The sequence below is a fragment of the Mustela nigripes genome, chromosome 1 (genome assembly GCF_022355385.1).
Source record: "Mustela nigripes isolate SB6536 chromosome 1, MUSNIG.SB6536, whole genome shotgun sequence".
Lineage (NCBI taxonomy): Eukaryota > Metazoa > Chordata > Mammalia > Carnivora > Mustelidae > Mustela > Mustela nigripes.
The window spans coordinates 266,654,702-266,670,247 of NC_081557.1; positions in this window are offsets into that span (position 1 = coordinate 266,654,702).

Genomic DNA, 15,546 nt, shown 5'->3' on the forward strand with positions numbered 1-15,546 from the left:
AAGAGAGATGTTGCAATTTTCCATCCCTATTCAAATCTCTAAAAATGGCAGTTATGAACCAAAATTAAATTGAAGGATATGCTACTTGACTTTAACTGAGTGTTACCAATATCATACAAAAATTTCAATAATGAAATATTAAATTTTTCTCTTATTTTATTTTTTTTCACCCATTTAACCCATACCCCTACCTCCATCCCCTCCAGTAATCCTCAGTTTTGTTCTCTATAGTTGAGTCTGTCTCCTGGTTTGCCTCTCTCTTTTTCCCCTATGTGCATCTGTTTTATTTCTTAAATTTCACATATGAGTAAAATCATATGGATTTGTTATCTTCTAACAGTTAGACAGACGGTTTATTCCACATTATGTGGAATAAAACTTGCTCCATCCACATCTTGCAAATGGCAAAATTTCATCCTTTTTGATGAGTAATATCCCAGTGTGTGTGTGTGTGTGTACCTCTTCTTTATCCATTCATCCTATAGTTGAGCTATTGTTGATAATACCGCTATAAACATTTGGGTACATGTACCCCTTTGAATCAGTAGTTTTGTTGCCTTTAGGTAAATACCTAGTTGTGCGATTGCTGAGTCATGGGGTAACTCTATTTTCAACTTTTTGAGGAACCTCCATAGTGTATTCCATAGTGGTTGCCCCTTTGCATTCCCACAAACAGCACGAGTCGCTCCACTTTCTCCTTATCCTCGCCAACACCTGTTATTTTCTGTGTTATTAATTTTAGCTGTTCTGACAGTGTGAGGGGCTATCTTATCACGGTTTTGATATTTATTTCTCTGATGATGAATAGTGTTGAGCATGTTTTTATATGTCTTAGCCATCTGGCTGTCTTCTTTGAAAAAAAATGTATTCATGTTTTTTGCCTATTTTTTAACAAATATCTGTTGTTTTTTCATGTTCAGTTTTAAAAGTTCTTAAGTACTTTGGATACTCACCCCTTATTGGCTATGTCATTTGCAAACCTCTCCTCCCATCCCGTAGGCTGCCTTTTAGTTTTGGTACTTGCTTCCATCACTGTGCAGAAGCTCTTTATCTTGACATCCAGGAGTTGAGTTTTGCCTCTGTTTCCCTTGCTTCAGGAGACATATTTAGAAAGAAGTTTTTACAGCTCATGTTAAAGAGGTTTCTGCCTATTTTCTCCTCTAGGATTTTGATTGTTTCCAGTCTCACATTTAGGTCTTTAATCCATTTGGAATTTATTTTTGTGTATGGTGTAAGAAGGTGGTTCAGTTTCATTTGTCTGCATGTTGTTGTCCAGTTTTCCCAGCACTGTTTGTTGAAGAGACTGTCTTTTTCCGCTGGGTGTTCTTTCCTGCTTTGTTGAAGATTAGTTGACCATAGAGTTGATGGTCCATTTCTGGGTTTTTATTTTGTTTCATTGATCTGTGTCTGTTTTTTTTGCCAGTACCATACTGTCTCGATGATGACAGCTTTGTAATAGAGCTTGAAGTCCGGAATTGTGATGCCTCCAGCTTTGCTTTTCTTTTTCAAGGTTGCTTTAGTTATTCAGAGTCTTTTGTGGTTCCATACAAATTTAGGATTGTTTGTTCTAGCTCTGTGAAAAATGCTGGTAGTATTTCAACAGGGATCACATTAAATGTATAGATTGCTTTGGGTAGTATAGACATTTAACAATATTTATTCTTCCAATTGATGAGCATAGAATGGTTTTCCATTTTTTTGTGTCATCTTCAATTTCTTTCATCAGTGTTTTATGATTTTCAAAATATACATCTCTCTCTCTTTGGTTAGGTTTATTCTTAGGTATCTTATGGTTTTGGTGCAACTACAAATGGGACTGGTTCCTCAGTTTCTCTTTCTGCTGCTTCATTATTGGTTTATAGAAATGCAACTGATTTCTGTACAATTGATTTTGTATCCTGTGACTTTACTGAATTTGTGTATCAGTTCTAGAAATTTTTTGCTGGAATCTTTTGGGTTTACTATAGTGGAGTATCAGGTCATCTGCAAATAGTCAATGTTTGATTTCTTTCCTGCCCCATTTGGATGTCTTTTATTTCTTTTTGCTTCTGATTCCTGAGGCTTAGGACTTCCTGTACTATGCAAGTAACAGTGCTGAAGTGGAAATCCCTGTTTTGACTGTAGAGTAAAAGCTCTGTTTTCCCCATTGAGGATGATATTAGCTGTGGGATTTTGTATATGGCTTTTATTATGTTGGGGTATGTTCCCTATATCCCTCTTGTTGAGGGTTTTTATCATGAATGGATGTTGTACTTTGTCATATGCACCCATTGAGGGGCTCGTATGGTTCTTATACTTGCTTTTATTAATGTGGGGTATCACACTGATTGATTTGTGAATATTAAACCACCCCTGAAGCCCAGGTATAAGACCAAGCTGATTACTGTGAATGATTCTTTTAATATACGGTTGGATTCCGTTTGCTCGTGTTTTAGAGGAAATTTTTGCATCCATGTTCATCAGGGATATTGGCCTGTAGTTCTCTTTTTTAGTGGAGCCTTTGTCTGGATTTGGAGTCAGTGTAATGCTGGCCTCATGAAATGAGTTTGGGAGTTTTTTTTTTTTCCCATTTCTGTTTTTTGGAGTAGTTTGAGAAGAATAGGTATCAACTCTTCTTTAAATGTTTGGTAGAATTCCCCTGTGAGGCTAAGTGTTTCCTTTAAAGTTCATTTTATCTGACTTCTGAATTTTGTCTTTTTTTCCCTCTGTTTACTTGGACCTGAGTATATACTTTATTGAGCTCAAAGTTTCATTGAACATGATTTTCTTAGAGCCTATAACCTCCAAACATACAACTGTTGGCAGTTGTACATTTTTGGAGGAACTTTCACTTATGTTTTGTCTAATACTTCAGTAGTCATATGTAAACATTAGTGATGATCACTCACTAATGAAATCACAGCTCCTGGATCTTTCTCCTCATTTCTTCTTTTTCCCTCTTATCCCATTGTTTCTCTTAACATGGTTACTATTTCCCAAATACAAATGGTAAATATAACACTGGAAACTTTTCAAAGTTTGCTTCAATTCTAATTATAGAACATTTACAGAAAATGGATCTCTACTGACTATTCAATTAAGTTTGCTTTAAACATTTTTTGGTTGTTTTATTTTAGAGTGGTATTATTTTCCACAGATATTTTGAATTAATGTAGTCTGGTAATGTACTTATACTAATGGGAGTTCAATCCCATGAACGTAAAGGAGAGATATTAAGAATAAATTTGAAGAACATTGATCTTCGAGTGAATCATAATTAGGGTGGGAATTCAAGCAGTGGCACATTATATTTCCATGATAACTATGATATTTATAATGAGTCAAGCAATAACAAAATTTAGGTCAATGATAAGTTTCAGTGATGTTTTATGAAGTTCACAAGTTTCAGTGAGTTCTTCCTTCCACTATTAGGCTGGAATGAATTTTGCCCCACCAGTGGTGTAGCTAAATATGTCAGAGCCTGAAGCCCTTTCATTAAGAGGTGCTTATTTCATAGAAATATTCTGACATGAAACTTCTGTTTGGCCATTTTCCTTTTCAGTACTTTTCCTTGTGTGTTAATACAACCTCTCCCCTGTTCCCTCCCTCACTCATGTCTTCTTATTTTTACATTAATGCTCGAAGACCCTTCTGCCTATAATAGAGGCAAACTGGGCAGGCAGTCAGCTCCAAAGGGCCCGGCCAGCTTCATCACCTCTGGCCTCCCTCATCTGCTTATCTGTGACCTTTGGATAGGGTTCTGCTGCATCACACTGAGTTCTGTTAAGTGTCATCCCTTAAGACCACCCACTGAGGAAACCAAGCTGAGAAAGGCACTTACTGTATAGCACAAATTAATGTACCACCTCTGTGCTCTTGGCAATGACACTTTGAATGGCAGATGGTCTCTACCAAAGTATCATCATCAAATTACTGGTAGAATCCTTTATTAACATGATGACAATATATTTAAGATTTAAATATTTTTGTTATTTATGAATCTCTATAGTGGGGAGGAGTCAAGAGATAAACTTTATGAGAATATCGTTCTAATCCATGTATCTGATTAAATGAAATAAGTGTAGCTATAACCTTTTTCTTTTAAAGAAGAAATTGTGATTTCTAAAGCATTGAATTAGTCTTGAGGTATGCATTAGATATATATTTGCAAGCAGGAAGTTTAGTTTAGAATTGTAATTTATCTGCCAACTTACTGCTTCTCAACTCATTCCCAATATTGCCTTAAACTTACTGAAGAATAGGAAAATCTTTCCTTAGAAAATGTTAGAATCAGATTTTCTGGAAGGACAAGAAGGAATGTGGACCTTGAAGGCAATGTTGCTTGTAGCAGGAGAGGAGAGAAAAACAAAAAAACAAAAAAAAAAAAACAAAACAAAACAGAAAATAAGCAAACCTATTTAAAATTTTTAGGAGCAGTTGGGACCCATAATTACTTGGGCAGGGTTATATGATTATACTTCCTATGCTGATTAAAATTTGTGTTTTTTGGTGATATTGCAGAATATCTAGAACAGTGAAAATGTCTCACGATTTTCCACACTCTTTTTTTTTTTTTTTTTGATTTTTTTTTTTTATTTATTTATTTGACAGAGAGAGAGATCACAAGTAGGCGGAGAGTCAGGCAGAGAGAGAGAGAGAAGCAGGCTCCCGCTGAGCAAAGAGCCCGATGCGGGGCTCGATCCCAGGACACTGAGATCATGACCTGAGCCGAAGGCAGCGGCTTAATCCACTGAGCCACCCAGGCGCCCCGATTTTCCACACTCTTAAGGTACTATTAAAGTGGTAAGTTTAGGGACTTTTTGATAGTTACGAGGGCTACAAACTCCTGACCAATATGCAGTTCTTGTGATAAGGAAGGATTCTCTCCTATCTGTACTTGGTGCTTCTAAAATATTTACACTGGAGTCTTACGGAGTTGGAGAGACAGCTTCATCTGGCAAATATCCTCAGTTCTTGACAACTCAACCTAGCCTAGACAAAATCATGATTTTTCACAGTTACATAATTAAAAAACAACCCTTTCTTATTCTAAAAAAGTGAGGTTCTTAATCATAAAGAACTTAAAATCTTTTAATATTTTGGTACAGCTAAAACAATAGTGTGACCAAGTACCTTTAAATGTTAATATTCATGTAGAAAAGTTGAGTAGGATCTGATAATTTTGATGATAAAACAAATTGCCGTGGGGATTTAGACATTTGTTAAAGTAGCATTATGAAGCATAAGACCCGAGTACACTGCATCCTAATAACTCAATTATTTCATTTATTACTCTGCCTAGCTCTTAGTTACATTCATAGAACTAAACTGAGCTGTTTTCTGACAGGCATTTTGCTCTCACTAAAGAAAGACATGAATCCAACAGATGTGCTCTATCATACAGGGGTGATTTCAGACATAGAATTCCACTCTCTAGTTATATTTTATTTGTATAATTAGATAGTTTTGATGATTTCCTCCAGTTCTACATTCTGCTATTTTATATGATTGCTGGGTGGCAACGATCATATAATGTGTAATAGTAAGAATAATGACACTAAATCTGATATGTTCCTGAGGATTCTCTTTTGCCATCAAGGGGGGGGGGTCCATATTTTCTGGCAATTATGACAGAATTAATGACCAGGTAATGAGGCTGACTCTCCTACATTTACCTATATTGTAAAGTCATAATTAAGTTGTTATAAATTTGTAGATGGCAAATTATCAAATTGAAAATCCATTTGCTCTTAATCTAAACTTTGGAAGTAGACAGGTGGCATTCCTCCAAGATGCACTCCCTGGGTGGCAGTAATTTGTTTTTAATGTGTCCAGTGTTTCTGGGTTAACTACTTTCAGATCTCTTTAGTTTTCTTGTTTTTTTTTTTTTAAGATTTTATTAATTAGAGAGAGAGAGAGATCACAAGTAGGCAGAGAGGCAGGCAGAGAGAGAGAGGGGGGAGGAAGCAGGCTCCCCGCAGAGCAGAGAGCCCAACCTGGGGCTCAATCCCAGGACCCCGGGATCATGACCTGAGCTGAAGGCAGAGGCTTTAACCCACTGAGCCACCCAGGCGCCCCCAAATCTCTTTAGTTTTCTGATAGAAGTAGTGAACAACAGAATTACCTTCCAGAATTAGATCATGTGGTCTTGAGATATTGTATATTGTCAGTGAAGACATTGTAAAAATACTAATTCTTTATAAATAATTCAGTATATAATTTCCTTTTTAAAATTTTTATTTTAAATTTTGAAATATTTAAAAAAGTGTCCCCCAGATTTTTTTCATTTTTTAAAAATTCATTTTCAGCGTAACAGTATTCATTATTTTTGCACCACACCCAGTGCTCCATGCAGTCCGTGCCCTCTCTAATACCCACCACCTGGTTCCCCCAACCTCCCACCCCCCCACCCCTTCAAACCTCTCAGATTGTTTTTCAGAGTCCATAGTCTCTCATGGTTCACTTCCCCTTCCAGTTTCCCCCAACTCCCTTCTCCACTCTATCTCCCCATGTCCTCCATGCTATTTGTTATGCTCCACAAATAAGTGAAACCATATGATAATTGACTCTCTCTGCTTGACTGATTTCACTCAGCATCATCTCCTCCAGTCCCGTCCATGTTGCTACAAAAGTTGGGTATTCGTCCTTTCTGATGGAGGCATCATACTCCATAGTGTATATGGACCACATCTTCCTTATCCATTCGTCCGTTGAAGGGCATCTTGGTTCTATCCACAGTTTGGTGACTGTGGCCATTGCTGCTATAAACATTGGGGTACAGATGGCCCTTCTTTTCACTACATCTGTATCTTACCCCCAGATGTTTTGAGACCATCCATAAGCACATAACCTTGATGAAACAAATATCAGCATTTTGCTATAACTGCTACAGATTCCCATTTATTTTTATTCAAACATAATTAACATACAGTGTTGTGTTAGTTTCATCTGTACAATATAATGATTCAACAATTGCATACATTTCTCAAAGTTCTTCAAGATAAATGTACTCTTAATCTCCTGTTTAAAGCCACCCTCTCCATATGACCTGGGATTTCTCATCAGGGTTGTTAGACTTCATATATCAGACTAGGCTCCAAAAGTGAGTGTTCAGGCAGAATCCGGTGAAAGCTGCATTGCCTTTCATGTCCTACTTTCAGAAGTCACACTTCATTATGTTGTCATAAGCCTTCCTAGTGTCAAGAGACCACATCTGTCTATAAGAAGACATTGTTCCCTTTCACCAAATTATACTCTTGTCATATGCAAAATACTTTCACCTACTTTCCCAAGACTCTCAAAACCTCTCATCTCATTATAGCCTCAAGTTTGGGCTTAAGATGCAGGATTGCATCACCTAAATAAAGTTCAGGTGTGGATAAGATTTTTCAGGTGTGGAAAAGATTTTTCAAGTGTTGTTCCTTTGGTACAACTCTTTACTGAAGCCCCTTTTGATCTAAAGACTTGTGAACTTAAGTGACAGGAGTATCTGCCATCCATGCATCCAATATACAGTGGTTACATAAGTATAATTGCAATACTCATGCAAAAAAGGCATGATGCATATAGCAATCTTGGTCCAGAGCAATTGTGAAATTTATGTAAACAAATTTTTCCCATTTCTGGATTATGGCTCAATCCTACTCCCTTGTGAGCTTTCTTTCTATAGTTATTGACCCCATAATCTAAGTCATCTTTCTTTTTCTATAATAAATGGTCCATGATTGCAACTTGGATATCCTTCTTAGCCTGTTTTCTGCAGAAAATGTCTAGGAATCCAAAGCCCTCTTTGCATTTTGTACTGTTTCTATTCATGTTAGTTGAATTTGGCAATATTTATGCCAATACAATTCTGGTAAATTTTGTGACTTTTATTGGATATTTATTTGATTTTTTTTTCTCCTAAGGACTAGCTTTGGAATACATTATCCATTCTACTATTTTGTTTTCTAATTTATTAATTTATGCTTTTACCTTTATTAAGTCCTTTATTTTTCTTACTCTAGGTTTATTTTATAGTTCTTTTTCTTTTTTTAATGTAAGTACTTTAGAATATATATTTTCCTTGGATCATTGGCTTAGCTGTAGTCTTTATATTATCTATTCATATACATTCTACAATTTTGTTTTGTATTTCATCTTTGATGTATGATTTGCATAAGGTACACTTATTTTTAAACTTTTTTTAAATTTCCAGAAATAGTTTTCCTAATTTTGTAATCATCAATTGTTAACTCCCTAGAAGTCCACCAGAAAACCTGTTGATAAAGCAAAATTTGTATGACCTACTGCAGTAGGAGAGAACACCACCTTGAAATAACCTTTGTACTGTATTAGAATGGGGAGATCACAGGGGAATCTGTACAGGTTATTAGTTCTGGGCTCTAGTTGGTCTAATAAGGTAGGTCTTTCAAGGTGGGGAAATGATTGGAATTGGTCAAAGTTCAGAACATAATGGTTTAATATTGGTATATACAATGAAATGAGAGTAATGAAGACAGTCTTGATAAGTAAACTGTTGTTTGATAGGTAAGATATTTGCCTACATAAGTATTCTGTTGAAATGATACACAAGTTATTTGCCCAGATGAATTAATTAGTTGTCTGGAAAATTGGCTTACTGGAATTTCTGAATTACTGAAGCAAACAGTAATTTTTTGGTTTATAGCTTCATCTTCTATATCCTGATGGATATGACAAATAGTAAAGTCATGTCAACCCAGGTGACCTTTGTTTCAGATTTGATAATTAAGATGTATGGAAATAGGTGGTCTCAGTTTTTATTATTGACATCTAATTTTATCACATTGTTTTCAGAAAATATCATTTATGTTATTTCCATATTGTTGGCATTTAACCTACCATTGTCTGCTTTTTTTTCTGTCTACACAACATTTCTTAGAGATTTCCTCTATTGTTTCAAATTCTACTTATATTTGGACAACATACAACTTTTATCTCCAGAGTGTATCTTTTGACTTAATTTATTTACTCATTCACTGAAAACCATTTATTAAATGCTTGCTAGGGTAATTTTACTACTGATTGAATTATGAACTTGTATGTCCAGTTAGACATTTCTATTCTAACTGGATTTTTGAAATGGATTCTTTTTCTAAATTAGTTTTTTAAGTTAATGGTACTACTATATCACTCAGATTGAAACACTTAAGTTACCTTAAATTTATCTTTGTTCCTCTTTATTATTAAAATATTAATTATTCCTTCCAAATATCAGTTTACTGTCTTCAGTCCTAGTGCCACAATCCTTGATCAGCATTTATTATCTTGTATCTAGACTTTCTGTAATACTCTTTTAATTGAGTCACTTGATTCCATAGAATTTTCAGTCTCCCTAACTTCATGATTTACACCAAAATCCATATTCATCAGCCTTCTCATTGTCTAAAGATAAAAGGTCAAGATAGTTTGGCTTTGGTTTTTTTTCAAATATCAGTCTCCTACATAAAGTCACTATTTCATATTAATGGGTCTATTCACAAGCTCTCAAATAATCTTAGTCTTTCCAGTCTTCTTTTCTCATCCTTTGGTAGTACAGTAAAAGCTGGCTATTAACAATAATTTAAAAACCATTCTTTCATACTCTTCTTTGAATTACATTTATAATTTGGATTACAACCCAATATTGTTTTATTTGTTGCTTAAATTGTTACAACTATGGCCATTGGGAGCTCATGTTCTTCTTTGATATAACCCCATCAATATTTATGTGTGTGTGTGTGTGTGTGTGTGTTACATGTGCATGTACATACATACTTTTTTTCTGGTACTAAAAGATGCTTCGTCTTATCTTGTATATTCCCTGCCCCTGGAATCAGCATTTCTTTAAGGAGCCGTGGTTTAGAATCAGCATTTCTTTAAGGAGCTGTGGTTTATTTTATGAGAATGGTATTAGAAGCCAAGGTCTGGGTGTAAGATGTGCTCGATGCTACTGGGATGTTATTTTATTTATGTCCTTTGAGTGAACAGAGCAAAGAAATATGTATCTATAAGCACTTACATATGTAACTATCTGTATATATATTAAACTAACTATGAATTCTTTTGTCTCCAACAGTAATCCATGACACATGAATCATTCTTGGCTTCTGTTTCCTTATCTATATATTTCCATTCCAACAGTTAGAAACCTGCCTCCTATCACCAGCCATCCATTTAACTGAATATCAAATTCTGGTGTACATATATAGCAGTTTCAGAATTGTTAACCCCATGTGTGAAACAACTTTATCAATTAGACTGCAGTGATTATGTGCAGTTTCTTTTGCCTTTAATCTTACAGACTCTATTAACTTCCACAGCTACTTAGGGGTCAGTATCTTTTCTGCTAACCCCTTCAGAGAGATTGTTTTATACACTTGTAATATAGTTAGATTCTCCCGTCGTTCCTTCTTGGAATCCCCTGACCTCTGAAATGACTTTTTTTTTCCCCCCCAAAATCTGCCCAAGTTAAGCTTCATTCTTTGTGCTGTCGAGTAGAATGGATTTTGAGAAACAGTTGTGTATCCACCATTATGGTATCATACAGAATAGTTTCACTGCCCTAAGATAGCCCCTGTGCTTTATCTCTTCAACCCAACTTCCTTCCCTTAAACCCCCTACAGATATTGGTATTTTTATTGTCTCTATAGTTTTTCATTTTCCTTAATGTCATAATTGGAGTCACAAGTATATAGCTTTTTCAGATTGACTTCTTTCACTTAGCAATACGTTTTTAAAATTCATGTATATCTTTTTGTTACTTAACAGCTCATTTCTTCTTGTTACTGAATAATATTCAGTTATAAGGATGTGCCACAGTTGTTTATCCATTCACCTACTGAAAGATATTTTTGTTGTTTCTAGGATTTGGTAGGGTTTTGTGTAGGATAAACTTTCAAACCAGATGGGTAAATATCTAAAAATGAGGGTTGGGTTTATGGTAAGACTGTATTTAGCTATGTAAGGAACTGTCAAGTTGTCTTCTAAAGTGGCTGCATGTACTTCATGTTTATTTAGAGAACAAATTCTTTCAACAATTTTTCCAAATTAACTTTGTGACAGAATAAGGCATAGAATTACTATGGTATAGTGGTTAATTGCACAGGCTCTGGAAATACAATATTTGCCTTCAAGTCTTGATTCTACCATTGACTAAGTGTATGACTTTGATCATTTTGGGTGATCCTCTCTACTTTAGTTTTCTTCCCTATAAACTGAGAATTATCTCCTATGTGTTGTTAAGATTAATTATATAACATGAGTTTTACAAGTGTAATATGTTAATTGTTGTCCTTTTTCTTTCAATGCTTTGCTTTAGATTTATTGGCAAGCACTTCCCTACTCTTCCTCATTTCCTTCTTTCCCAACCACTCAGGAGGACAGTTAAGTCTTTATTGCTAAAGTTGAGATCCTCCTTATGGGTGGTAGCAGAAAAGGCTTAATGACTTTTTGTTTCAGAGCCATTAATGGAATTAAATGTATTGTTCAAAGTGGAATCCACCCTAGAGGATGTTGAGGGGAGAATGGCCTAAATTCAGAATGGTGTTAGACCTGAGGGAAAGCCCACCACTGACCTATACAAGCTGTCTGTGTAAATTAGAAAAAGACTCACTCTCTGAGAAATGTACCCAGAGCAAAGTCATGATGCTTAGCCAGAGGAGCAGAGCTGCATTTCAGCTCCCCCACATACCCCCTAAGCTGGGTTCTGTTGTGCAGTTCACATACTACACGCCTGGGAGATGGGAGAGAGGATTGTGAGTTCTGTGTAGGGTAAGCACATGGACCAAGTCCATTGGAACACAGCTTCTCAGAATTTCTTGGACATCCATCCCAGGGAATTCTCCAAGATAACATGAAAGGGTGAGTCACTAAGCACTGGGCTTTGGGAAGAATTATGCTACCATCAGAAGCTATCCATCAACATAAGGATCACATGTTGTCCTAGCAAAATATCTAAGCACATAAGAAACACTTCAGACAGAATCACAAAGGGGATAGATGTCTGAACAAGCACTGAGTCACCATGTACAGAAAAGGTAAAAGGTAAAGTTGGTTATAGACTGAGAGACTTCCGTACATCTGACTTAAGACTTTCCTAAAAAACAAAAAGTCCCTCCAAGGAGTGATGGATTAGAATTCCTGTAGACATTAGAGGGCACAAGTATATAATTTAGAAAAAAAAATAAATGGGAGGTTTCTTTCACCCAAGCATTAAACCTTGCTGTATATAAAATATAGATGTATGTATTTTAAGCAGACTATAGGAATCAAATTGTACAGACAAGTTGAGTTCTATTTGAATTCTCATTTGGCATCCTCCAAAATATTGTTACTTCTAAGTTACTAGAATCCGTCCTTTAGGCTTCTTGTTCAGTGGGAAGTGTAATGCAAATATTTTCGGATGAGTCACCTCCCTTTTTTAAGTGATTTCTTAATATTTTGACTTTCTGGTTGGAAGTCTGTCAAAACAAGGGTTGTCTCACGGATTGTCAGAGGATGAAGAGGGTACATGTAGAACACATAGGATATTTTCTTCTATAAAATAATCAGACACCCAACTTTAGCTGAAAGTGTCAGGAATCTATTATTCCCATAATCTCTTCTTAGTTCTATTATTAGTTTTTTTTTTAATGGGAAAACTTCTATTTCATTTTAGTCAGACACTTAAATTAAAAAAAAATTTGGTGATTTTATTCCCTATTACACTGTCAGGCTAAACATCTGTCATTATATACACAAATTATTGCTCCTTTGGACAGTAGACATTTAAGAGTCTAGCTTATTATTGGTGCCATATCGTTTTTTGCATAAATATTTAAATATACCCCTTTGGGAAGACATATGTTCAGATCATCCAGGAGCCCTGACATTCTGTGGACAACTCTGTAGCAGGGACATATAAGCTTGTGAAAGCTGTTCAATTTTCTCCTTTTATTTGATTTACCTCTTTGGAGCAAGAGCATAACCCCCTTATATTCTACAGTCTAGACATAGCATCAATGATACATTAGCCCATTAATTAATTTAAAAATTAGTTTGGTTGCTATGAATTCTCTCATCACTATGAAAAGTCATGTCCTCTTACAGGGAGGTTTTGACATTAGATTTTATTTCTTACCACAATACACAGATTCAGCCTTTTATGTGAAAATGCTGCTCAACACATACAGCCCTTGTATTCATGTTTTACACGGAATGTAGCCTGTTATTTATAAAACATCTAAAGAGCATGTGAGATGTGGGACATTTTGGGGTAATCCTGTAACATAAATGTTAGGAGGTAATACTTACTGAGCAGGAACTGATTCCCAAGCCGTGTGGTTTGGGGAACATTACAGAGAAAACCCTTTGTACACAATTTCAAAACTTAATCATTTAGCACTGACCAAATTATACTGGAGATTGATTATATTTGTTTGAAAACCCATGTGTTCTAATCAGGTAACACTGTGTTTTCATGGATATGGTTTAGAACAGACTGAGAAGAATGTTTGGAAGTTTCACTTACTATCTTTTATCTGCTCACAACTTCACTTTAATTCACCCATATGAAGCTGAGTTACTCATACCAAACAAGTCTGTTTTCCTCAATACTAATAATTCATACAAGTAGATGCCTTTGAACGTTTAGGATAAGGGGGAGTTAGTCTATGAGATGCATAAGAGTGTATATATAGCTGAAATAACACTTAGGCCTAGTATGAGCAAGAGGAACATGTATATTCAAGAAGCACACATTTTATACTCACTCCAAAAACTTTTATAAAGGAAATTGGGAGTCAGTTCAGTGTAGTGGTAGGTTTTTCTAATCCTGGATTAGAAGAAACAATTTTCAGTTCTAATATCTACAATTCATTTAGTCAATAATTTTGTAGTGAACATACAGTATATATCACACATTGAACCAAATTTTAGGAACCCCATAGTGAGAGTTAGTCCCAACTCTCAAGAAATCACAATGTAGTAGGGCAGAGAGACAGAATTCCCACATAACTTGGGGATGTCGGTTCTCCTTCGAAGCCTCCTGAGTTACCTGAGAATTCCCAAACATGTCTCATAGGTGCTCACAGAATCCTTCAGTATTCTCCTTTGGGCTCCTGCAAAGGTACTTCTGCCTGACCCTGTCACTGAGAGAGGTACTTCCATGTGAATGCTGCCTGCCCACCGCTCAGTTTCTCATATTCTCAACCCTGCGAAATCCTTGAGTCACCACTATGTTGCCATTGGACTGGTGTGATGCGATGTTCTTCAACAAAATGTAAGACATGCCGAGTCCTACCTCTGTGTTGTGCTTTGTCACCTGAATTTATAAGCAGTGCTGCTTATGCCCCAGGGCTCACAAAGTTCTGTCAGATCCAGTCCGCGAGGACAGGCTGGAGAAAAGATGCACATTCTGTTTTCCCTTTCCCTCTTCTCTCCCCGCTTAAAAACAAACCAGGTAACCTTCTCTGGTCCCCACCCTCCTCAGGAGCTTTGTACTATTACTTTGCTATTGCTTAGCTCAATAAACCTTGCATTGCTGCCCACCAACAAACAAACAAACATTGAACATTATATAAAAAACTAATGATGTACTATACCTTGGCTAATTGAATTTAAATTAAAAAAAATAAATGAATGAACGAACAACAACAAAAATACTTCACAGATCTTTTTCTCCCAATAATAATTCACACAAATAAATGCTTCCAAATCTCTAGCTACTAAATTAGTACAAAAGGAAACATCCCACTTTGTAAATAAACAAGTCATATACTGTTTACAATAGACTGTGATAAAAGTTAGAGTTCACTTACCAGATTTTTGGGGATATGCATAGGAAGGGCACTGAACCCAGGTTCAGGCAAGTATGGGTGGATGGTGGAAGTCTCTCTTCCGAAAGACATGAAAACAAGCTGAGAATCTAAGGATAAATGAGAAATAGCTAAGCTAAGAGAATGCATAAGCATATATATGCAATTAAAATAGTGTTTATGAAGCTCTGAAGGTGGGAAGAACACATTTAAGAAGAACTAATGCTTCCCCTTTTTAAGGACCAGCCTGGAGATCTTTTATAAGGTCTTTTCCTCTTCTCATGTATGTATTTATACTTTTTTGCATTTATTATATTCATTCTTCTATTATAAATATAAGCATATCTATCTCCCATTATTAGAAGATAAGCATATTGTGAGTTCTGCTAAATTATCTTTCATATCCTCCACATTAATAGCCAAATGATTTGCATATAACAGTTGCCTAATTAAAACAATATGCTTTAAGTAGCTATGGATGCTTGGGATAAACAAGTTTTTCATGAGCTAACAGTAGCATCAAATGAGTCAAACAAATAGATGTGCTTGAAAGCACACTGGTTCTAGATAAGAAGGAAGGCTAGACAAGATCTCATCTGTTAGAATAATTTCTTAGTGGTTAGTGTCACCAGAGTATTTATGAAACTGTGACCAAGAGAACAATGAGTTCTTTGTACGGTTGACCTTTAACAAATGGGTTTGAACTACAAGAGTTCATTTAGATGTGGATATTTTTCAATAAATATACATATGGCACTATAAATATATTTTA